This window comes from Dermacentor andersoni, chromosome 3, assembly GCF_023375885.2.
Source record: "Dermacentor andersoni chromosome 3, qqDerAnde1_hic_scaffold, whole genome shotgun sequence".
Lineage (NCBI taxonomy): Eukaryota > Metazoa > Arthropoda > Arachnida > Ixodida > Ixodidae > Dermacentor > Dermacentor andersoni.
Window position 1 is genome coordinate 127,825,198 of NC_092816.1, and position 26,540 is coordinate 127,851,737.

A 26,540-nucleotide genomic window follows, 5' to 3' on the forward strand; every position below is an offset into this window, starting at 1 on the left:
CAGACGGATCTGTCACACCCTATGCCTCCACTGCAATTTTCGTCGTTTCACCTATGATCATCGCACGGTAGTTTAAACTGGAACATAAATCAACATCAACGGCAACAGAACTTGTTGCTAACCAGGAGAAACTTGGATTTCTCTCCGAGGAGTCTCCTCGCGCATGGATGTTATTCTGCGATTCCAATGTAGCTCTTCAAATTGAGTTTTTCCTCAGGTCTGACTCGTATTATTCAATGGCTACAGAAATTGCTGAGCATCTTCATCATTCAAATACAAATGGCCATAATGTCACTTTTCAGTGGATCCTTTCCCACTGTGGCGTGATAGGGAACGAACACGCAGACGCTGAAGCGAAAACTGCTTTATATAATGCCTCAGCGATACGCATTCCGTTCTCACGAACGGGTACAAACGCCCTACTTCGTTGCGTAATACGCAACCGTGCGTTGGAGCACTGGACCCAACGAGATCGATGACACAAGCGAGTGCATATACGGGACCCAGAAATAAAATTTTGTCTGCCTCACCAGCCCCAAAGAAGTGCCCCGATTCGCCTTGGTGTCGCATTCACCCAGCGCTATAGACATCTGATAGGTTGCAGGGGAATTAGCCCAAATTTTGAATACTGTCAGCTGCCAAGAGCACTTGATATTATGTTTTGCGTTTGTCCCGCGTACGCGCAAGAACGACAGAAACTTGTTTGTTCTCTACTATTGCGAATGTCGATAAGAGGCTGCTCTCAGGCGAGCTTATTCTAGGCCTATTGTAAACAGCGCAGCTTTGATAACAAACGCCGTTATAGCCTTTCTGCAGGCCACTGAGCTGGACACACGGCTTTAGAGCTGCCACAACGTTCTGAACTTGTATATACGCACCTCCTCCTTATAGCACCGTCGTCACTCATCATCGCTTTTTCTCCTCGTCCCTTTTTCCAGTGTAGAGTAGCAGCAGGAGCTCGGTATGGGCGAGTTGGTGCAACCTACTTGAAGAAAAAACAGCGCTGAAGAGATGAGGACAAAAAGAAACACGTGTACGACGGACAGGCGCTAAATTTCCAGTTAAATTTTGTTGGAAGAAACAGGATTTATATACACGGAAAACGAATAGTACCACCACGACGTCAGTAATAGTTTATCGGATCAGAAATGCGATCTCTTTGTCGGCAACTGCCGCTGAAGGGCAAATAACGCGCGTGCCCTCGGGCCCAGAAATTTAAAACGCTTCTAATATTTCCCTTTCTAGCCCATCTCCGGAAGGTGCCGGAAAGTTGACGTCATGAAGGTACGGACGGTATTTTTGACGTTTACAATGCTCAGCATGTTCTTCTTTTCCTCCTCGCCTGTTTAGCGCTGTTTCTCCTTCAAGTAGGGTACCAGGGCAGAGCAAGTTATAACTCAGGCTTATAACGCAACCTCTTTATCTTTCCATAAATAAATTTCAGTTTGCCCCACTACAAGCTTCATAAGAAGACTCTCCTCAAGTTATTTAAAAGTGTCGTCGTTTCTTACCGCACCATGCATGCTGTGGGCTGAAGCTTGCTACGTGCTGTGAACTGAAGAAACGAGCTTTATGCTTTATTGAGCTACGTGAAGGCCGTAGTTTCGCCGGCAAGATGCTCCAGAAAGCTCTCTGCGGGCCCCGCGCCTGAGCAATGTCGAGGAAGTGTGAGCGCGTCTTCTGACGTAGTGGTTTCGACAGGTCAATCTCAGCGAGACGCGCTCTTTAGTATACACACGCTCATTCCCGGATGACTCGATCTTTACACTTGCTACCAATTAAGCAACGTCACTCGAAATTGAGCAGCTCTGCTCGATAAATTAATAATTAACTCTATTTTATACTAAGTGAATGCTTTGCTGAACTAGGGGCCTTTTTTAGTGCAATATGTGACGACAGTTTAGTGTTCCTTGCCAGATTTGAAACCTTGCAAACAATTCATCATCCCTCGTTTTCTTTATCTATGTATTGTGCGACGATCGTAATTTGTTTCTCCGGTGAACTAAAAGATTGCCAGTCATCCATCCTATTGAGATGATTAGCGACATTAATGCAATTAGCAGTATCTGTGAGGGTTACATATAATGATAGTATGAGTTGGCACATGCCTACGGACACATAACCAGTGAACGAAGTTTGCACAGGTATGCCTAATCAAGAGCGGCGCGTGCCCAGTGGTAATCATCTTTCGAGCTACGTTGGCGCCAGAGATGCTCATTGATGAGCGGCACATACACAGTTGCACATACCCATATGCAGAAGTTGGCATCAGAGATATTTATTTCACTGTGGCCAAAGTTATGGGGAAATAACTCTTGAGGCAATGAATTATTGTCTTCGTAAAAATTCCTCAACAAGTGCTAGAAGGTGCTTTATGCTAGAAAGGCTTAGAACAGACGATGCCTATAAGCACAACGGTTTAAATGGGGTGAATAATACGGAGTGTGATTTACTGGATTTCTCATTGTAACTGCACTAAAGAAGTAGCTTCGCTGAAAATTGGGTTTCGATAGTGCGAGGTCGCAGAAGTCAGCTGTCGTACTTTCCTACGCCTTTCATCCACAGTGGGCAGTGGCATCGCTGAGGGTGGAACATCGACTGCACGAGTTGCACTAGAAGAAGAAGAAAAAGCTGAGCAAGCTATGACACGAACGGCGCTGAATCCCAGCCAGTTTTATACGGCACAGTTCAAGGTGGAGCGACCGCCCCTACGGAAGCGCGTCCTCGGCTTCCTGAAGTATAAGAAGGGGCCTACAGGGAAGCAAAGCCAAGTTGCTGCGCCGTCGGCTGCCGTCGAGGCTGCAGCACTGGGCGTGTGCGAGCCTTCGCCGCAATACGAAGGTGTGGTGCCCATGACGGTGCTCGAGTCAACAATCCAGGACCACACGGCAGTGGAGGCAGCGCGAACCTTGCGCTTTGGCTACATGGCGGTCGGTGTGCTGGTGGTGCTGTTTGCGCTCCTCCTAGTCATTACCGGACTCGTCCGCTATGGTGTCTTCCCGTCCATTCGCGTCCATGGTGAGGAGCCGAGTCGCATACCAGTCACGACCCACACGTCAACTGCTGCGCAGAGACCGCACGAGGCGGTGGTGAATATGCACCCGGACGAGTCAGCACGCGGAAAGCAGGTCAGGGCGTACTCTGTGGCTACAGCATAATTTAGGATGGAACATTAACTTGTTTGATTTGCTGAATGATTGATTGATCGATTGATTGGGCTTAAAGATGAACGTTGAGCGTGGTTTGTAGCAGACGTCGTTGTAGAATGCCGGGTTACTGGTCGGGAACACGTGTTTTTTACGTGAAAGCTTGGCTTGAGTTCCAGCCAGTGTTGGTAGATAGACAGACAGTGAAAGTTGGTGATTACAGGCATGTGACATCTGACCAAGGCCGGTCATAAGTATATATACTGCCGGAACGTTGAAAATGAATTGGTTGTTTTATAATATATGCAGTGAACTGTATGTGCTCACTGTTTACATATACAGTTTCGCGCCTCTACAACGAGATGGTCTGTATAATTAAGGAATTCTCTCACGGTTATATTTTTAGCTGTTCGCAGCGCAATCTATACAATGACGTCACCTGTATAGCGAATGATTTCGTAAGTCCCAAGCACTTCGATATAAAGGAAGTCGAGTGCATGCAAGCTCATAATAATCCACCTATTGTTTGTGAATCACCAATGCACCATACGTTTGCTTTCCATTTGTCAAAACCTACAATCAGCGCTTTCAGCCTGTCCATCATGGACATCATCATCATCATCATCATCATCATCATCATCATCATCATCATCATCATCACTCTATTTCTATGTTCACTATAGGATGAATGCCTGTAGTGATCTCTAATTACTGATGTCTTGCGCTAGCTGATTCCAACGTTTACCTGCAAATTTTTGAATTACATCACCACACCAGATTTTCTATTGTCATTCAGTGCGCTTCCCTTCTCTTGGCACCCATTCTGCAACGCTAATGGCCCACCGGTTATCTGCCCTGCGCATTACATGGCCTGCCCAGCTCCATTTTTTTTCTGTTAATGTGAACTAGAATAGCCAATATCGTTTGCTCTAAGGTGCCCACCACTTTCTGCGTGTATAACAATGGCATGCTTCCAGCTCTCTGTTAAGAGGAAGCTTTAGCTCGGGTGCTCCTATCTAAATACATGTAAAAGGAGAATTCGTTTTTCTCGGCAACTACTGCACCAAATTTGACGAGGTTTGTTGCATTTAAAAGACAAACTTAAAATCTAGTGACTGTTGGTTTCGAATTTTTGAGTTAGGTCGTCAATTTTTTATTAAAAATTGGCAAAAATTGAAAATTTTCAAAAAACGATACTATCAAGTTTACAACTCTGTAACTCAACCACTAAAAATGGTAATACAATTCTGTGAATTGCATCTAGTAGTACATCTAAAGCGGACAAAATTGATATGTTACACATGAATATAAAAAAAATTTAATCACAGGGAAATACAACTTTTGCAAAACCGTTGTAACCAACGTAACAAATTCACGTAAGATGTAAAATGACATATTGAATTTGTCCGCTTGGAATGATCTAATGGATGCCGTTTACAGAACCGCGATATCAGTTCTTGATGCAGAGCTATGAATTTGTAAACTTCGTGCTTCTATTTTTTTCAAACGGTGAAATATTTGAGTCATTTTAAGAAAATTCAAGCCCTAAATAGAAATTCCGCTTCCAACAGTCACTAGAATTTAACTTTCTCTTTCAAATGCAACAAATTTTATCAAAATTGGTCCAGGGGTTATCTCATAAAAACGTTTTTGCGTTTTACATGTATTTGAATAGGCCGCGTCGGAGTTGGGCCCGAGCTAAAGCTTCCTCTTAAACTTGAAGTCGGGAGGCATTGCGTTAAAGGGTGCAGACGGCACTTGAAGAGCCGTCCTCCGTGAATTCATTTCCACTTGCAGAAAAGAAATTTTGTTTAGTTCTTGTTTAGTAGCGAAATTCAGTCAGCACAATCAGCTGCCCATTGTGTATTTTTACAGTGAAGCAGTTTACCTCTCCCCCCCGCATGTATCCCCCGCATGCGTTCGTTCCAAGAAGGGGGAGCCTGGGCCGCTTGCGTCCTCATCCTGTACAGGAATGCCAGCCCAACTTGACTAGGGGCTGTTGGCTCAGCCGATCATGTGGGGGAGAGCGGGAAAGAGTGTGGCGACGGCGCCTGTGCTCGTGGCCTGCGTTTCTGTCGTTATAACGTCAGCATGTTGGAGGTACCGCCGCTGCTGGAATGGAGGCGGGTAGCGGGGAGGGGGAAAGAGTGTGGCAACAGCGCTTGTGAGCGTGGCCTGCGCTTCTCTGGTTATAACGTCACGCGCGTCAGATATGTTGGCGTGGCTGCAGCCGCAGATGCAGCAGATCGCGGTGACAGTTGTGTCGGCGTAGTGTGGTGCTGTATGAAAAACTATGATTCCAAATAATATGCGGCCCATATGTGCAGCTTAAACAGCTTCGCTGGTAATCCATTCCCCTATAAATATTGGGGTCCCGATAATTTCTTTCTTTATTCAGGCTCTAATTCTCTAGCCGCCGTGCCGGGTTACCAACCGGACGTCAGCCTGGATAAACTCCCCGCCTTTCTTCTTTTCTATGGCTATCTAGTTGGCCCGAAGGATGTGGCTGTCATTATTCACTTTGAAATTAGGAAGAGGCACAAGCCTTTACACTGGTGCGTGAAAGAACCGTCGAACGTTATCATGACACTGTAGCCATGCGACTTCATTGCAACAATCGTGTCTGCAGGTAACTGCTGGTGACAAGGAAGCCGCCATCGACAGCGACGCAGTGAGTGAAGAGAATAGTGAAACGCAGTCGCTGCAGGCAAAATCATTCCAAGAGGCGACGGATGACTGGGCGGAGCAAGCTCTGTCAGTGGCTATTTGGAACACGACCACGTCCATGTAGACAGCCGATGTGGACCCGAAGCTTTGTTTTTGGAATCATATTCAAGTATATATTGTATTATGTAGTATTTATCACATTCCTTATTATACAACATCGCTAAAGGCCATTTCTCGCAGGGAAGTTACAACATTGAGTCATTAGACTTTATTTTTTCTATGAGATATCTTTGTTACCGGTGCTCAAGCACCGTTGTAACACAACGCGGCTTTAAGCAACTTTCTGCCTTTGTTGGCTAGATGATGAGATAGAAAGTAAATTACAACGCTGAAAGCATATAAGCTGTTGTTGTTGTTGTTGTCGTAGCCTGTCACACGTGTGGCTCCTATCCACGATGGGGGATGTGCGTCATCAGACGGCACGTGCATTTAGTAATGTATTGTCTCCTTGAAGTAAAGAAAAGGGAATGACCCTCAATTGTCCCAAAATATTGCAATGGTTTGCGCTATAAAAAGCTTGAAAACAGTTAGTGATCTATAATTTGTAAGAGATTCTCCGGGTGTACAGACGTGTTAGCTTTAGTGAAAATTCTCGAAATGGCGGCTCAATAGGATACGCTTGCTGTCATGAATTACCAGGTTAAGAAAACCCATTTATTTTGCACGTATAGGCGTAAAGATCTTAACAGCTAAAGAAAAGTGACATTCATCGTTTTTCGACACTTGTGTGCCGATTATATGTTGGAATTATGAAGCTTTCTAAACGGCTCAGCATCACGTGCGCTATGCACATGTATGCGTTTTTTACCGCTAATTGTCAACGCTAATTGTCTCTGAAAGCCGCGCTACTTGAGGAGCGACAGTCGAGCGTCGAGCTGCAGCGCATTTTTTAGCCCGTAAGGGCTTGATGCAGCCCGTAGCGCGCGCAGCACGTTAAAAAAAGATCGGGTAGGCTGTACTGGGCATGCAGCCGCAATTTGGTACATGAAATGTTGTGCACACACCGCTGAGGGTGTGTGGGCACCAGGATAAGGAAATGACTTGAGCCCCCAATAATATCCTACACAAATTCTTAGAATCCTCTACTAATGCATAAGCATTCTGTGGCTCTGCTGTTACTGCACCTTTCCTTAAATATGTTGTTAGCTTATGCATCTGCACCCACCGCTTTTTCCGAAGCGAAGAAATGCTTACGCCGCCCCCCCCCCCCTCCCCCCCCGTTAGTAGACCATTCCTAGAATCTTTGTAGCATTTTTTTTTTATCAAGCGTCGCGCTGTACGTCCTTTACGATGCGCTTCTGAACGCCTGCTTTCTTCCTATTGCTGTTCATTATCTCCTAGTTCCTGTCGCTGTTCTCTTTGTTCTTTCTGCCACCAACGCTATTCCCGTTGTCGTTCAGAGTTCCTACGCCGCTTCAGTGTTTCGCCAAGCTTAGGTTTCTTTGCTTTCTTTGCAAGAACTCGTCTCGGTACATCGGCTCCCTTCAAGGCAATCGTATAAACTCAGCCTAAGCGCTGCCGCAACGCGTTTTAGAGCACAGCTCTTAGGTTCGTGGGATGAGCGTCGCCGTCCTTCCGCGTAACAGCGCGAACGCGCTCGTGCCACTGATTGCGCATTCGTCGTCGTCTTCTTCCAGAGCTGGCTGCGATGCTGCTCATCATGCTAGCGTCCCCATGCTGTTCTGCCCTTCGCGAATGCACTGTCGGCAATGGCACACTGCCAGTCGGTGCGATGAATTCTGTTACAGATTCTTTGCCTCAGTATATCGCAAAATTAAACCACGTGTACAGATGCACTCAAATTTCGCATCAGGGAATATCCTAATCATCGGACATGATCTTTTGCCAAATGATATCTACCAATACGTGGTTCCACCATCTATACATACTTCTGTATTGCATTAACTGTCAATGTCGTGGCAACTACGACTTGGCCAATTTTTTACAAATCATATCTAAAGCTTTAAGTCATCTACACTTACACTATTAAGATGACAATGTCTTAATTTCACCAAATATGCACTTAATTCCCAGTTTCCAGGCGTTACGGGACAGACACGGTTTAGCCGGGGTACTCATCAAAGAATGCTTAAGCATTAATACACTAGTGACATTCCTTCACGCATTACAAAGCTTACGCGCTTGTACCTAGTGGGGGTGCTAGTCTATCTTGCAGTCCGGCTCGCTGCCTATTATTAGCGGGCCCGCCATGGTCCTAGGTGCTTAGCGGGATTTGGCATCCTTTTGTCTTGTTTCGGGCGTCATCAATTCACGCAGTTTGTCGACCAACCGTAGGTGTTGAACGCGAGGGTACCATGGCTAAGAAACGGTCAAGTTTCGACGAGGACTTGTACTTGGTGAAGCTTACAACTGCTGATGGGCACAGGTGTGAGTTTCATTGATTATTGCAGCTCTGATAGAGGGAGATCTCTACAGTGCGACAGATCGCACTCGGATCTTCTGAGTTAAGCATCTTTTAAGGCTAAGTAAACGGTTCATTTTGGCTTTGATTGTGTCATGCGTGGTGCACCAGTGGCGCCATCTGTGAGCGTGACCGCGCATGAGCGAATAATGGGTTCGCTCCTCTACGCAACGACACTACAGTATAACATGCGAGTAGTGCAGTTGCAAAGATATAAACAAAATTATTGAACTTTCTTTTATTTCGTTACATACAGGTTTAGCCAGCCTATCAAGGCTTGCTAAACCTCAACTGCTCGTGCAATGTAATTGCTTTTGATGTAGGGATGTCCGTGCACTTCAACTGCTTATTTCTAATTACCCATGTTTCATTCTTTTTTAAAACAAAATTTCTCATGGCATTTATTGATTTCAAGAATAGCACGGTGGGCGGCCTCCGCTTATAACAAATTTCTACCCTTAAGAAAATATGAGATTAGTTTCACATGAAAGTCTGATGAGTTCTGACATCACAGCCATTAGACTTTGAGTTTCTTTCGAATTTTCTGATGTATTCCTAATGTCATTCTAAAACATATTGGGTACCGTACTTCTGTAGAATTCTTGATGAGTGTTTTTCTTGTGAGCATGAAATGTCTTCCTAAGGTGCGCTCCAAAGCAGTTTTCTTGTGACTTTCTCATGTCTTCCTAATGAATCTCTAATGAGCTTATACATTAGACTGCTGGTGCTCATAGCACTCCTATAACAAAATTGGCCACCACGCGTGGTAACATTTTCTCATGTGTCCCAATGGCAGTCAGACCTTATTTAATGTTACCTGTGCATGCCTATCTTTGGTGCTTGATATATGCAGCCTGTATGCATGTATGCATGTCCAGCGAAGATGCAGCACTTTTGACAACATGTACATGGGCCCTACATAGGCTGCATGTTAGACATTACTCAACGAATGAAATTTAACAAAAAACATTTATTGGGCATATGAATGCTTCCTTAAATGCAGAGGCAGGTTAAATGAAAGGAAAACACAGTATCAATCTGGTTACAGATGATATTTTACTTTCAATTAATCTCGCTACTTATTATTGAGGAGAGGCTGTTCTTGAGGTGGAGTGTCGTCATCTTGAAGCGAGAGCACGTGTACCCTGCGTGGTAGGAAGGAGAGAAAATTAACAAAACTTGGCAATGAACCACAGAAATGCACGCTGTATCACTTGCTTCAGAAAAGGTCTGGAGATGTAATAGCTAGTTCTGCGAAAAATTTGTGGTGTCGGTTCACACAAAGTTGTTGAGGAAAAACTACAGTAAGCAGAAATCGCTCTTGGCTGTACAAATGTCCAACGTGGATCAGCTGTGGCGTGTGTACATGTCGTGATCTTCAGCTATATCGGTTTCCACTGGACAAAGGACAGCAGTGTCTGTGGATTACTAGCGTGAATTACAAAATCTCACTAATTATTTGGCATGGGAGTGAGCGTAGGAGTGTTTGTGTACGGGCAACCCAATGCATCCCAGAGGCATCCAAGTGCCAGTCGTTATAGAATATTTGCATCAGCTACCGGCACAGTTCTCATACATTCCAAGTCTACTATGTCATGCCTGTGTTGGCCTCCTATGATGACATATATCCCATTCAAGATGTAAAGGATGTTGACAAACGGCATGGACGCTGAGAGGTAATTTCGCCCCAGAATTGTGGGAGGTCGCCGTTTCCGGGCTTCGCCGAGAGTAAAACCAGCCGGGCGCTTCGGTAATGAGTCGGGAGGCGCTCTTTGGCGGCAGATAGCCCGCGCCGACACGTCGGGACATCTTAACCTGCCGCGCGTGTGGTCTTGAAACGTAGGAAAGGGTGCGACGTTGGGGGCCCTTTGGCCCGGAAGCGCTGACGGAGACACCCTGCATGGGACGGACCACGGGCAAAGCGTCATTAGGGCGTCAATGGGCATGCTTGGGGTACAAAGGGGCAACTTAAAGCCAGAGGGATCGGTGACCCGATGCGCGGTCTCTTGAAAGGCAGGCTGGCACCCGAGACAAATCCATCTGTGCACTTAGCTTTACGAGCCCGTAAAGGTGCACTTAGCTTTACGAGCCGTGGGTGCACTTCGGCAGGGGTGCCCTTTGCGGCACGCAGTGCGCGATAGTTTTAATTAAGGTGCTAGGACGGGGCGACGCAGATGGTCGTTCCCCGTAAGTGTTCTTCAAAGTGTCGAGAGACCTTTCCATACATGTCGCGGAGACAAAACGGTTGGGATGTTATTTATTTATTTGTTTTTTGGTGGTTCCTTTCTCTCCCTCTATCTCTCTGAATGTTCCGAGGAACGCAGGGAGAGGGTGAGAGAGAAAGCGTCCAATGAGGGACAGCCCAGTTGACCCAATCAGGTCATTGGGGTGTCGTGATTTACCGTGAGGGGATTCGGGAGGAGCAACTGAAGGGTTAAAACCTGGCTCCCGACCTCTCACGGTGGTTCCGGGGGCAGAAAAGGTGCTCTGCACTTTCGGCTCTGCCGAGTTAAGGCGCCGGTCCCAAAGTAGCCCAAGGGTCTTGACGTACGAACGGTGCTATGCACTATCGGCTATGTCGAGTTGATACGTCAGACCCACTGTAAATAGCTGTCGATGTAAATATTGTGTACATAAAGCTTATTCTCCAAGTGCAACGTCTATGGCGTCTCATCTCTGATGGAAGAGGAGAAACGACGACAGCTGAAGAAAAGTTTTCTACCAAGTAAGCTGGCTACGCCAGCTTGGAGCACTCGGTGCTCACGTGTGTAGGGAGGAGTAGAAAATTTGCTCAAGAAATACACCACACCATGTCTGGAGTTTTTTATCGTTTACACCCGAGCGCTGCTTTGAGAGGGAGGGCACAAGTTGAAAAACAAATGCGTAGAAGCATGATAAACAAGCTTTCATAAAAAGAATGTAATAAATAAGCATGGTGGTTGCTATCCCACGTCATTAGAGAGTATTCCTCTTTGTCATGCAATCACAATGAACGTTGACTGACACGTCCCATTTTTGGATGTGGTATTCCTCACCGATTGTGTTGTATCAATCGGTTGCCATAGGAGAACGAAACCGATAAACAATCTAAATCTAGTGCACAGCTTGTCGTGTCAGTGCATGGTCAAATGAGACGAGCACACTGGTCCTTTGAGTGAATTATGGCGCGCTCCTAGGCGCATGCTGAGGCACCGGCTAGTCAACGTGCCCGATGTACATTGGACCAAATATGCACGTGATCAAAAGAATAGCCTACACTACCCCTGACAGATACGAGACAAATTTTGGCTATCTTTAACTAAGCAAGCCTGCAATGTCTGGGTGCCTTTGTCAATTCACTTGCGCACTGCAATGCACATATATTTCCAGCAAAAATAAATTAGGCAGCACATGCACAACAGCCATGTTGTTTGGTCTCCCTTCCCTCACTGCGTAAATTTTTTCCTGAAAAGTTACATGAACTAATTGAATTGAAAAGTGAATTGAGAAAGGCAAGGAGGCAAGCGAGGCTTGCTTGGTTAAAGGTAGCACCAAATTTGTCCAGTACGTGTCAGTGGCACTGTACCGTATTCCTTTCACATGTGGTCCAATGCACATAGCGCAGATGGCTGGTGCCTAAACATGTACCTATGAGATCACCATATTTCACTCAAAAGACCAGTATGCGTGTCCGACTTGGCCACACATATCCGCAATGGGGCTTCAGGCCGGATTAAGATTCTTTATCTGTTTTCACCCATGGCTGAAAATTGGCAAGAGAAATCAATCAGGCACACCACATAAATATAAGTAAGTGTGAGCCAGCCCCCATTATCGATGCATGGAGAAAGGCATCCTGTGTAGAATATAAGGGATAGAAATTAGTCTGTGCCTATTTACTTACTTCTTTTCATGCAAACACCGCTTATCATGATTTTATGCCTTTTTATTACAACTTCTGCCATCCCTCTCAAGTTAACTGGTGCACAACGCATGCGCACATCCAGTGCTATGTTTGTTAATTCTTCCATCAACTTAAACATTCAGTTGTTAGCAAAGGTCATGATGCATGGTTTTCCTTCCCTCGCTGCGTAAATTTTGTCCTGAAAAGTTACATGAACTGATTGGCAAATTAAAATGGACACTACAAGTTTCGCGGAATGGACACAGCTGGCTCTCAGAAATGCACAAAAACAGTGATGGGTTCTGTTGGCATACTGTAGCGCGTGCAAACTAGCTGTGACATTGCTGCAGTAGACACACTTACAGCTGCTACAATGCCTACCAGCATGAATAGGGGCAGCTTGAAAAGAAAAGAATATGAAGAAAGAGGGAGAAAAAATAGAAAGCTTACGAGAAAACACCTCACTACTTAAGCAACTGCAGCACAATGAATATTGGCCTTCCTATTTCATTTCAAGAAATTCGAGTTAATCAAATGTGTATTTGCCAGTGGCAGTTATTCCGAGAACAAGACAGACATAATTGTAAATATCAATGTTAAACAATGGTATGCACACTGCGTGCTTAGACCTGTGAAATATATGGCACACTACACTTCGAATTATTACATGGACAAAAACAGCTCATGTGTGTATCATAAGCAGAAAAGAAAATAGGGAAATATATGCTACAGCACAGGAAACAGTTCCAAACAAATAAAACCAAAATAAAAAGAAACAGACTGTGTAATAGGCAAAAATAAAATGGAGTTGCAGCCAAGCGATTGATGCGAGAAAAACACTAAACGTCAGGACATGCGAGGTGTAGTTTTAACAGAACAAGATAGCGTGTGCATAATGTGTACAAACACGAATAAACAGCAAGTGGAAAAAAGTTGCATAAATACTTAGCCTATTTAACAAGATGTATGAAGTAATATGTCGATACACTTATCCACTGAGATCCTACTTTTGTGAACACGTACACTTAAAGCATACCTGACATGTCCATCCAGATTACACGCCGTGCATGCTGCTGCAGCCATGGCCATGGGTTATCTCGACACTGCTTTGGGTCACGGCTTTACCACTACAAAGAGAATTCTGTGTTAACTTATAGCTGTGGCACTATAATACTGTCACAACGTGAACACATGCAAACAGCATGTAAAAACAGTCAGGAAAACAATGCCTGTACTGGTGCAGGGTGCCAATGGAGCACAAAGTCGAAGTTACTGATGAATGTCACGATAACAGGGACCCCTTCAACAAGGCAAAATTTCACACGCAGCAGCAGCAGCGCATTACATGAATATTTGTTTACATAAGTATTCCAGAGTTTCATCACTTTAAGCAACTATCCCTGGTAATGTTCAGTTACGTCAAGGTTATGGCAACACCCCTTCAAAACAAACCTGTACCAGTAGCACCCCGTGATTGCTTACATTTTTTACCCTAATACTGCTCGTAAAGCGAAAACCTTGTAAGCAGAGATTGTCTACAACGTCGAATAATTTATTAGCGAGGAAACGTCATTGCAGTAAGAATCGGTCAAGAGGTAGATGAGTCGTTATCATGCGACTTAAGCAGAAAAGCGGGAGCTCGCGCACAAGCGCGCATGATGAACACGATTATCTCCGAACGCAATGTTTCTCATCAGAAGAAAACGCTTATCAAGATTTGCAATTTCGCATTATGGCAATAAATTCGCGCAACTAAACTCTGACACCCAGCAAGCATCGGCATAGGTTTCACTGTTTTCGTGGGAGTTCTCTTTCCTACGTTCGCAAGACACCCTATGCCCACACGAGAAGCACGCACAACACGTGTGTAGTTAGCAAGCACGGTTACTCACCTTTTGAATGGCACGACGCGGTCGAAAAGCGGCCTGCAAGTTGCCGGTGTTTCGATGTTACTCCCAGCAGACATGCCGGTGCATAGTGGACGAGCAGTGGCACGCTAACAATATGCATTATTTCTTTGCCACGTCCACCCAACTTTCCACGACAACCAGAGACAAAGGGAACGCACTCCACGGCATGAACATCATTGGTCCACATTTGGCAGGCGCGCCACGCACACGGCGAGTTTGCAGCGAGACACAAGCTGTCTGTGGCACTTATGAGCACGCGAACTAAATCACATTTCGTTACAGCAAACACAAAAACAGACGACCAAACAAGCACATCGTTGCAGCTAGCACGCCCGACCGACTCGTAAACAGAGCTACAGTGGATGGAATAGGGGGAGTGTGCCGAAGGCGCGGCAGCTCGCGTGTGCTTTCGCGATGCAACCGCGAGGCGGCGCTGGCGGTTGCTTACACCGCCAGAAAGTAAATGGGCTGGGAGAGTGTTCAGGTATCTGTACAGGAAAAACATTGATTCACAGTGGAGGAAAACAACTAGGAAGCTTACCAGCAAGTATGCGGCCTGTAGGGTGGGCAACACAGCAACAAAGAAGGTCAAGCGGAAAGTCAGAGAGGCTTAACTAATCTCATGGGTGGCGGCAATGGAAACGAAACCTGTCATGAGTAACTACTTAAGAGGAAAAAGCGAAATCAGGAAAGAAACCATTTATGATAACTCAAAGGGAAGCTCATTACTTTTCGAAGCGAGATCGGAATGCCTTAGAACACGCACCTACAAAGCGAGATATAAGAAGGCAGAAGAAGCATGTGCTTGCTGTGGTAAAGCTAGGGAAACTACGGAGCATGTTTTATTAGAATGTGAAGACGTCTACCCAGCGGTCGATTTGGGCACCACTGGCCTCCTTAAAGCCCTTGGGTTCAGAGGGAGCAGTGGTAAAGCAAACATGTCCGCAATAGACATTAGTAAGAGGCGACTGGAGTATTGGTGGAAGAAAAGTAGGGAAACGACAAAAGACGGGGACGTACAAAAGCACAGTTCGCAATAGGGGATCAGAAAATTTGGGCGTGGTAGTTCATAGTGTTTTCTTTTTTCTTTTTTCATTGTTTAACCTAGGTAGGATATTAGGCAGTATAGTAGCAAGAGCTTAGTGGCGCAACCCACCGCCCCGACCGAAGGGGACGCTCATAATATCCATCCATCCACATCGCTTCCTACGGGCGTGCTATGCGTTTCGCGGTAGAAACGCGAATTTTCACTGATTCTTCCGGTTGATAAATTAGGATATCCGGACTGCAATGGGTTCACTTGCATGCTACAATGGCAGTGACGATACATTAGTATATCTCCGCATTTAATCAGTTTTCGTTCGATAAAACTTGCTCACTGCTGCCACGGTAGTTGCGCTTTAGTTACTGCCCGAGCACAGTAGCGATGCGCTGCACGTTGACGCTCTTTATCGCGATTCAACTTTGCCGCTCAGAAGACTGCCAGATGCAACCAACGCGTGCTATGGGCGTGAATGGGATCTTTCGCGCACTCGCACTTTTTGCCATAAAAATCTGCTTGTCGTTTACACTAGTTCTATGCACAAAAATTTTACACAGCATGAATGCTGTAGTCGCATTCGTGATAATTGATTCTTATTGAAGAAATGGCTTGAAATAAAGTGGATGTCCAACGCGTATGAAATTATAACTAGACGTTTCTCTGAGCGCTGATCATTATTTAATTGTAAAATAAGTATTGTGCTGGATTCGTCCAAATAATGTGATTAGTTTCATGCAAATAAAAGTGGAAAACATATGGTCCCTACCTTACATTCCTGATGGAACTGTTTATTGCTTTTACACTAAACAATAAATCATTCACCTGATAACAAAATTCATGGTAATTAGAGGTTTCCTAAATGTCACATTAGTTTCAGGTAGATTAGTAATATACAAAACACACTTCAGAGAAAAGTCAACAAGACATAACTGAAAGCGCATCTCCACATGGTCCTCAAGTTGTTCTGCTAAGTTTGAAATGTTTTTTCTTCTCCCTTGTGGAAGTGCGGTCTTTGTTCAGATACTTTGTGTAGAAGTAGAGACGTGTCATGATGAAAAACTTTACAATACTGCTTGTCAGTGCTTCCTTATGGGCAACGCAGCCAACGTGTGGCATTTGTTGCATGTGCTGCATAATCTCTGTGATGCTATCTCTGTGCAACTTGTTCCAGCTAAACCAAATGGTGAAAGAGTCCTCCAGTGCTTCAACAAAAGCAAACAGCTCACGCGTCGGATACAGCAGGCCGCCTTGGTAACAGAATGCTGTGAAGGATGAAAGTTGCTTTTCTGCGTTCTCTGGTGGTGTAAGGAAGCATCGAAGCAATCTCGGCATTTAGTTGCGAGGACCTTTCGTCGTGCAACATATCCTGCCAGGTAGTACACCAGTCTGGCGTCGCTTGTTTGCTCTGGATATATGTGATCGGGCGCTAATGTGGTGGGAGAGATGGGAGACGCTTCATCCAGTTTACCAGAGTCCAGCAGGGTGTCGATGTGGCTTGTTCATTCAGCTGTCCCAACTAGAGCCTCCAGCGTTCCGCCTGCACAATTCCCAGTACTTGGAGCTTTTACCAGATTATAAAAGCTAAGGCAGTTCACTGCTGTGAGGAACTGGGCCGAGGTCGGGTGATCATTGCAGCCATTAAATTGGCGTATTATGCCAAGAAGGTTTTTAATTGCATCTTGACTAAGCCTTGAAGTTAAAAGGTACTTGTAGCCAATTTTTTCGTTGAGGTAGGTTAGGAGTTCTAGAGTGGCTTTCAAAGTTACTCATACCCCTCGGCAGTGCCAGGTGACAAGAAACCAGCCTTTGAAGGCCCTGTGTTCGCTTCGCACTAATCAATATATGCAAGGGCTTTTTTCAACACATCTTCTTTTTTCGAGTTCGGCCTGAGTGAGCTTGATGGCACTCTCGATGTCATTGCATCGATCAGATTATGCATGAAGGTGACGAACTTTGCTGTAGCATCGGCGTGGTCACAGGAATCAGCAATTTTGTTCTTGTACAAAAACATGCCATGCATACCTTGTGGGCTAAAAAGGTGGAATGCCTAATTGACCGTCATCTTTTTGAAGGTATTAGGACTCAAGGGGACATTAGTCATTTTTGGCATTGCTTTCAATGTCACTTGACACTTATCATGGTCATGGGCTATCTTGATGGGCCTTACGTCCACATGCCCCTCTGGTGTTTTGAAGCCAGCCTTGATGAAGCCATTGCGGACACATTTTACTAAGTGTGGAAAGTCGGAGAAGAAGAAAAGGTGTCTGTCATCTCCACAAGGATGGGCTGTCGATGGTTTGATAGCTTTTGAGCTTGCTCAAATGCCAAAATTGCGCCACCTAGCCCGATTCCATGACGCCCCATCACAGGTGACGTAGTCAACCTTAAGACCAGCATTTTCAGAAAGCAGCACAGCTTCCAAAAGAATCTTCGAGAGTAACGGTGCTTTAACATTTCCCTTAGAAGCGAGGACACCAAGGATTTGATGGCATGACCCTGAAAGAGGCTTAGACATAATAACCAGTCCATGGTCACAAGTAACTGTCTTGTCAGCCTCAGGAGTGTAGGGGCCAAGATCAACGAATCCGTCCACTTTACCAGAGCCGCTTGCAACAGCGAAGTTTTCTGCAAGCTCCATCTCGTCGACAATAAGGCCACCATGGCACTCAAATTGAGTCATCTGTAGCGTTTTTTCTTGATATGCCAGAAAGCACTGCTGCATTGAATCCAAATCTGCTTTTGTATTTCTTCATATACTTCCTGAGACAACTGCGGCTAGGAAGCACAAGTATTTTTTGTTTTCGTACATGTTCGTAGAGACGTGGACTTTTCATGTGCATTATAATACATTCTAGCAGCCACTCTGGATTATAGCGCATCCCTTTGACAGATTTGCGGCTTGCAACCTCAAAACACTGCATGATTGCAAATCTTTGTTATTGTGGAAGCTTTTCGATCTTTTTTAGGACAGTACTTTCTTCAAAATCCTCATTCTCCTGCTTCATTTGAGTGATGGTTCGATCCAAGCTTTTTACTTTGGCTCTGAGACGTCTCACTGCTTCGGTTCTTGCCCTCAACTTCTTTCCATAATCATAACTGACATTTCGCTTCTTTTCCCGGCACCGTCGATTAATAAGAAGCCTTCTCAAATACTTGCAGGCGACGCACCGCATCTCATTTTCGCTCACGGCACCTTTGCACTGCATATGATTAAAGCCTTCGCTCCATTTTATCATTTTTGAGCAGCTAACATGGGAGAACTCAGTCAGTAACCCCGCTCCTGCGCAAACCTGCATGCTATCAACCTCCTGCAGCACGGATCCTGGATCGCATTTCTCGTCTATCGCCGTGAGTTCCACACCCCGGACGAACACCTGATGCTTGACAGCGGTACACTCGCTGCGGAACAAAACTAACTTCTGAGCATGGAGGAGACCCATTTTCGGCCCTGGCAGGCACACAACATACGACTTTGTTAGCGGCTCTTCACAAAAAACATGCTTTCCCCATTTGTCTGATGGGAGGGTGACGTTTCTGGCATCCGAAGTTCTTGGCAGGTATGATTCGGCAGATGCGGGTGGCTGTGCTGAAATTTCGCTTGCCTGCGGAACTGTTCGCCGCCTCTTCGAAGGCACGACCTGGGGGTCTAGTCGCTCTTTTGGGTTTCTCTTCTTGGGCACGGGCTTGGAGAGCTACTTAGGCACGTTCGGGAACTTTGTTGGAACGGCATCGGGCTGAAGGACCAGTCTGCGTCTTCCCAAACGCACCGTCTCACCTTGTATGTTGTGTTCCAATGACGTAACACAAACTGAGGATCAAAATGATGCTCGAAAACAGTGGCGTTCCGTTCAAGGGGCTTGTCGGCTCTTGGGATATTCTTCTGCCACTTCAGAAAAAGCTCCTCGTCCTTGGGCACACCGAAAAGCGACACCTTCTCTTTGCACGATTTGTACCCGGTTGTGCAACCGGGCACAAAACAGTGGCTTTGACGTCGGCTCATCACATGCACATTTTTAACAAGCCAGAAAAAGCGCACAGCGTACGGAAACCTCACAAAATGACCCAAAGGCGCTGAAAACGTGGGCATATAGGCTTCCCATGCGCTCAGCTTGACGTGTAAACGACGACGAGCGAAACCTCGCGGATGCATCATGAGGCTGCAATGTGGTTCCCGTAGGAGCCGCTTGGCGGTAATCACACATCCCCTATTTCAGCCACTGTAACAAAGCGACAGGCTGATTGGATTGGATTGGAGTGGAAACGGGGCGGTGGGTGGCGCGACCAACAGGTGGGTTGGGGCCAGCCAATGCCTCGGCCAGCGTCATTGTGCGGCTGCCTAATTGCGCATAGCTGTTGCAAGACAAACACAACCACAGATAAGTCTATATTGTAGCTATAGCTTGGCATAGAAAGAAATTCTATAACACATTTTCAATTTGAATCGCTTCTGCTATCTGCAGCCAGCAAAAGCATGGCCTTCGAGATCTGAAAATATTATCCATATAGGAAGCCGTTGCTGTGACGCTATTCGAGCGATTTGCACTTCGGTTAACTCTCTTAAAACCCGTGAATTACGCATTTCGCTGCTCCCCGTGCTACCTGCGCCGTCACTTATATTTAAATAACATCCTGCTGTCGTTAACATCAACTGCATAGCCTCAGACATCGTTGACGCGATCTCCGAGGGACACATGTGCAGTGTGCGATGTTTCAGTGCCCATTGCAACAGCGTCAGACGGAAAGCATCAAATCTGCTCGTGTGGCGCAGCTTACACCCCTGTCGTCCGTATCTTGCTTTCGTGTTAGTGTGTTTTATGTGCGCGGGTTGCACTCCTGTCACTCGTGCCTTCTGTGTTGATCGTGCTACCCACGAATATTCCTCGAAAAACCAGCACGTCTCGGCAGCGTGCATTTGTCCTATGTGGTATATGCCAGAAATGTGCGCTGGCGTATGATGTGCTTGCAACCAAGTACTACAGTGCGTTCCAGCAAATAGACGCTGCCGCTTGCGCGCAGTTTTCCATGCCATGATCATGTCAATCTGCACAATTGCCGGTGTGCCACGTAAAGTCAAGGAACACATCCGAGAAATCAAACTGCTCAGAACAAGGCATACGCTATAGGTTTGCACTGTTTACCAAATGTGATAACGGGGTAACACGAACTCACAGTGCTCTTTAAGAAGAAAGGAAAATGACGTCGCTGTTTTGTGCCTAGCCCTCATAAATCCGAAGCGTTTCCAGAGTACTCGAAATGTCGCTGTGTTATATCGTTTTCTTCATTTTTGTCCCTTAAACTGCCCCAACGATGAATCGGAACCACTCCCACCAAAGGCCAAGGATCCGAGTGCCTTAATTAACTATATTCAAATTAACGGCACCTTATTTAACTTTGTCTTCATTAACACCAATGGTGATGAGTTCGATTCCCACCAATAGTCATGGGTCCGAGTGCTTTCATCAACTATATCTTAATGAACTGTGCATTAATGAGCATCGCCTTCATTAGCGACAAAGTTCGTGGGCACGACTCCCACACGAGATCATGGCTTCGAGTGCTTTCATTAAGTAGATATTAATTAAATATGATTTAATCATGATAACCTTTAACAACAAAGGCTGTAGGTTCGAGTGCCTTAACCGACTATATTAATTACCAGTACTTTAATTAACATCACCTTCATTAATAACAGAGGTTGTGGGTTCGATTCCCACCCAAGGTAATTGGTGCGAGTGACTTAATTGCTAAATCTTAATTAACAGTGCATTAATTAGCACCATCATCATTAACAAAGATCGTGGGTTCGAATGCCTTAATTGGCTATATCTTAATTAACATTCCCTTAATTACCATCGCCTTCATTAACAACAAAGGTCGTGCTTTCGATTCGCACACAAGGTAATGGGTTCGAGTGACTTAATTCCTAGGTCGTAATTACCTGTGCCTTAATTAGCACCGTCTTCATTAACAAGTGTCATGGATTCGAGTACCTCAAATAACTGTATCTTAACTGCGCCTTAATTAACATCGCCTTCATTAACACCAACGGTCGTGGGCACTAGTGTCTTAATGACAATAATTACCTGCGCCGTAATCAACATATTAATTAACAGGTTTCGACTTCCACTAAGGGTCGTACGTGGGTTCGAGTGCATTATTTAACTATATCTTCAATAACTGTCTTAACGGTGCCTTAATCAAAACCAAAGGTCGTGGATTCGTAACCTTAATTACCGCCAAAGGTAGTGGGTTCGACTCCCATGAAAGGTTGAGAGTTTGTAACCTCTTTGTACATGGAGTGCTCACGCCGACAATGCCGGATTTTGCGGCTGATGAGCCATTTAATGCTATCGTATTACAAAGAATTTTTCACGACTTGGCTTCGTACACATTCATATATGATGTACTTTGACATTAGCAATAATACAAAAAAGCTGTATACTCCTCTCATCAGAAATCATAATTTGTCATTTGAGTCTCTGATGTACTTGTGATGCCAAAAAACATTAGACGATGTATTTCTTATGAATGTCTGATGACACATTAGGAACACATAACGTCCTCTACAGAAACTCATGGCTCATTTTTATAAGGGTACTCCACACAAGGCCGGCATTGACGAGAGCAAAAAGGAGACTTTCGAACACATAGCCATTTCCTTGCACGCAGTGTCAATGTAAAGTATATAATATTCACGAAAGCTTGCTATAAGCTAGCGCGTTTAGAGATCGTGACTACTGGTGAAGTTTAGAAGCGGCCCGCTTGACGTACTTCGTATTTTGCAGCCGAAAAGCATGAAATTGAAAGAAAAGTGTATAAAATCTAAAATAAATTTAAGCATTCATGCCTGATGCTGCTGCGACATTATTTTATGGCGTTCTGTTGTATGTGCCGACACTGGATTTGCTCAACGACGCTATATTTGTGATTGGTAGATGTTACGTTCGACAGATTAGGCAGTCCCTCACGTCAAAAATATTTTGTGAGGAAAAATATTGATTGCCATATATATTCCTCGAAAGCATAGTTTTCTTTGGCAGGTGTGCAACAATGTTTATTGCAGCCAAAGCTCAATCGTATGGATTTTCAGTCGTGTGTTTTGGTGGGCCTTGCAAAAGTCGCAGGCTTCCTAAAGTATTACATTGTTAGACGACTTTAAAATGGCGTCTATTACGATGCAGATGTTTCTTGGCTACATGAATCCATGGATCTGTTCAAATGATTTTCGCGTTGTGGTTGTGAATTAAATCTAAGATCTTGCTTCATACTATCAGTAAATTACATGGCATCTTCGTTACAGTGTTGCTAAAATGTTATTGTCGCAAACACGTGCGGTCATTCCACGCTGAATGTCGTGGATATGTTGGTGGATCATCTCAAATTTGGTTCTAAAAATTATAGCAATTTACTAAATGGCTTACACGTATTTCTTACTATACTATCGCTTAAAAATTGTTGACAGGAAGCTTGCTTCCTAAGTTTACTGAAGCACGTGCAACATGATTCTGAAAGAAAATATTGTGACGTAGTAGTGAAGCTGAAGAAAGCACTAAAACTGCAATGACGAAACTGTACTTCCTTTCATACATTGCAGTCAAGGCTGTGGATGCTAGAGATACTTCTTGCTGGGGCTTCGTTCGCACTTGCATATAGTTCGATGTTTTTTCACCACAACTTTGCACAACTGTTTTGTTATATACGCTCAGTATTGAGTGAAATAAGGTTTAACCCTTAGATACAAACGCACTGTGGTATACGGCTGCTAAGGCGTTGTTTGCGATAATTTTTGTTTTTGTTGTTCTTTTCAGGTTTTCTGTTTGCAACCTGTCGCGAGCATTCTCTCGCGAGCGAACGCTGTTGATGATGATGTGTGGAGTTTTATGGCGCAAGGGCCAGGTGTGGCCAAAGAGCGCCATGTCTGTGGTAATGAGTTTGCGGTGTAATTATGATTGCTATGAAGTTGGTGTGAGGTGGCTGTAAAGAGGCCTTAAAATATACGCTCTAAAGTGAGTAAAATCTGTATGATAAAATTATGGCGATGACGTATGACTTGTACTATGAAAATTTAGATGCATGTAAAAAGAATGATACGATAGGTAAAATATATCACGGTTATAAGAAATGCCAGAGCACTACTGCCTCCTTAGAGCCCTTGAAGCACAAGGGCCTGGAGGCATGTGCTATGCAAAACAATTATCGCAGTGCCATCCTCTCGAGAGAGGAGGCGCTACGAATTCATGGGACTAATAACATTTAAGACCACATCTCTAAGAAAACCTAGCACTGAATCTGTACTAAAAAGCGGTTCTGGACCAAGAAGCATTGCGGGATGAAGAGGAATGTGCTGTCGGTATGCTAATGAAAAATGTCGCTTTCTCTCAGATTCGGCTTCCCGACACTCCAGGAGGACGTGGAGTACGGTCAGCCTCTCCCCGCATCTACCACAGGTTGGAGGCTCACTTCCGGTCAGTAGAAAGTTATGGGTGCCATATGTGTGTCCTATTCTTAAACGACAGAATAGGACATCTGTTCGGCGCGATTTTGTTGTAGAGGGCCAGGGTCCTAACTGTGGCTTTATTAGGTGGAGCTTATTATCTTTTTCCGCGTCCCACATGCGTTGCCAGTGGGCACGCAGCTGCCTTCGCAAGAAAGGCCTCAGATCTGTGACAGGCACCTCAGCGGTAGGGTTAACGGCTTGCGATGCTATAGACGTAGCCATCTCGTCCGCCAGAACGTTGCCCTCGATGCTCCTATGGCCAGGCACCCAGCATATAATGATATGCTGGTTAGATATGTACGCTTTACACAAGACGGAATATAGTTTATTAAGTACTGGATTTTTGTGTCTATAGGGTGACATCAAGGCCTTCACGACGCTGAGGGAGTCCGTATATATCGCTGATTTTTGAAGTTTCGATTTTCTTATGTGATTTACAGAAGACAGTACTGCGTAGGCTTCGGCCGTAAAGATACTTGTTTCCGGATGCAGTACACCAGATTCTGAGAAGGATGGGCCGAAGGCAGCATAAGACACCCCGGCATTTGACTTTGAAGCGTCTGTGTAGAACTCTGCGCAGGAGTGCTTGTGCTGGAGTTCGAGAAAATGCATTCGGATTTCTATCTCTGGTGCCTGTTTTGTTACTTCTAAAAAGGATATGTCACATTCAATCAGCTGCCACTCCCAAGGTGGTAACACCTTGGTTGGATGCATTAGGCGAAGCTCGAGGAGTGGGACACGCATTTGATCACTAAGCTCCCTCACACGAAGCGAGAGAGGCCGTCTTACAGAGGGACGGTTGTGGAAAAGTGTAGTACATGTCATATCGTTAACAGTGTGAAAACATGGATGTTGATGATTGGAATGTATTTTCAGGAAATATGTAAGGCTGGTGTACGTTCTTTGTAGATGGAGGGACCATTCATTTGATTCCGCGTATAAGCTTTCAATTGGGCTAGTTCTGAAAGCGCCAGTGGCTAAGCGGATACCTAGATTGTGGACAGGATCTAGGATCTTTAGTGCGCTCGGAGCGGCTGAGTTATATACGACGGCGCCATAGTCCAATCGTGATCGAATTAGGCTCTTATAAACAGTCATCAAACACTTCCTGTCGCTACCCCATGTTGAGTGGGATAGAATTTTAAGTAGGTTCATTGTCCTTAGACATTTTTCTTTAAGATATTTAATGTGCTGTATAAAAGTAAGCTTGGAGTCTAGTATAATACCTAGAAATTTGTGTTCTTTGTTGATAGGTATATGACGTCCACAGACTTGAACACAAGGATCTGGAACCAGGCCTCTCTTTCTAGTAAAAAGAACACAGGAACTTTTGTGGGGGTTGATTTTGAATCCGTTTTCGTCTGCCCACTTGGAAACCTTGTTCGAGCCCTGCTGTACCTGTCTCTCGCATACTGTGAGGTTGCAGGATTTGAAGCCTATTTGTATATCGTCTACGTATACGGAATAAAAGATGGCCGGTGGCAGTGAAGCACGTAGTGTGTTCATCTTAACGATAAAGAGAGTGCAACTCAGCACGCCTCCCTGGGGTACACCAGTTTCCTGCGTAAAAGGACGTGACAGTGCATTATTAACTTTTACTCGGAAGGTACGATTTGACAAATAACTTTCAATAGTGTTCAGCATATTTCCACGGATGCCCATTCCCGACAAGTCTCGCAAGATCCCGTAACGCCATGCTGTGTCATACGCCTTCTCCATGTCGAGGAATATTGTTAGGAAAAACTGTTTATGAACAAATGCATCGCGGATATTTCCTTCAATGCGCACAAGGTGATCGGTAGTTGATCGTCCTTCTCTGAATCCACACTGATTGGGATCGAGCATATTGGCGAGTTCAAGGAAGTGTATAAGTCTGCGATTAATCATTTTTTCGAAAAGCTTACAGAGACAGTTTGTAAGGGCTATCGGACGGTAACTTGCCGCCAAGGAAGGGTCCTTGCCCTGTTTAAGAACAGGAACCACAATCGCTTCTTTCCATGTGGATGGGAGGTATCCCGCAGCCCACATAGTGTTGAAAAGTATGAGAAGTGTAAGTTGTGTGTCAGTATGTAAGTTTCTGATCATGTCATACATGACTCGGTCAGGTCCCGGTGCAGTGCTTTTGCATGTGTTCAATGCAGCTCTCAACTCGGCAATACTGAATGGCTGGTTATACGGTTCGTTCTCTCTGGATTTTCGTAAGATTGGCTTACGTTCTTCTATTTCTTTAAGTTTCAAAAAGGATTGGGAATAGTGAATTGAGCTCGACACGTGCTCAAAGTGCTCCCCAAGCGAGTCTGCCTGATCTTTCAGTGTTTGGCCTTGTGTGTTTACCAAAGGAAGGGAATATGTTTGTCGCCCTTTTATCCTATTAACCCTGTTCCAAACTTTGGCCTCATCTGTATATGAATTGATACCGGATAAAAACTTCTGCCAACTCTCTCTTCTAGCCTGTCGGCGTGTTCGCCTGCCTTGCGATTTCACTTTCTTATAGTTAAACAGATTTTCTGCAGTGGGAGAGGCGCGTAGCAACCCCCACGCTTTGTTCTGTTTCTTACGAGCGATCCTACTGTCCTCGTTCCACCACGGGACACGCCGTTTGCATGCCAAGCCATTTACTTGTGATATACATTTAGTTGCGGCATCTATTATGAAGGCTGTAAAATATTCCACGGCAGCATCAATTCCTAACGAGGACATGTCATCCCATGATATACTAGTTAAGTTTCGGAATTTATCCCGCTCTGCTGTGTCAATCTTCCACCTAGGAGCCTGTGGTGGATATTCGTTTTCTTTAAGTGTTCTTAGTAGTACGGGGAAGTGGTCGCTTCCGTAAGGATCATTCGTAACTTCCCATTCTAGTTCAGGCAGTATGGACGGAGAAACTATGCTCAGATCGATTGAAGAAAAGGT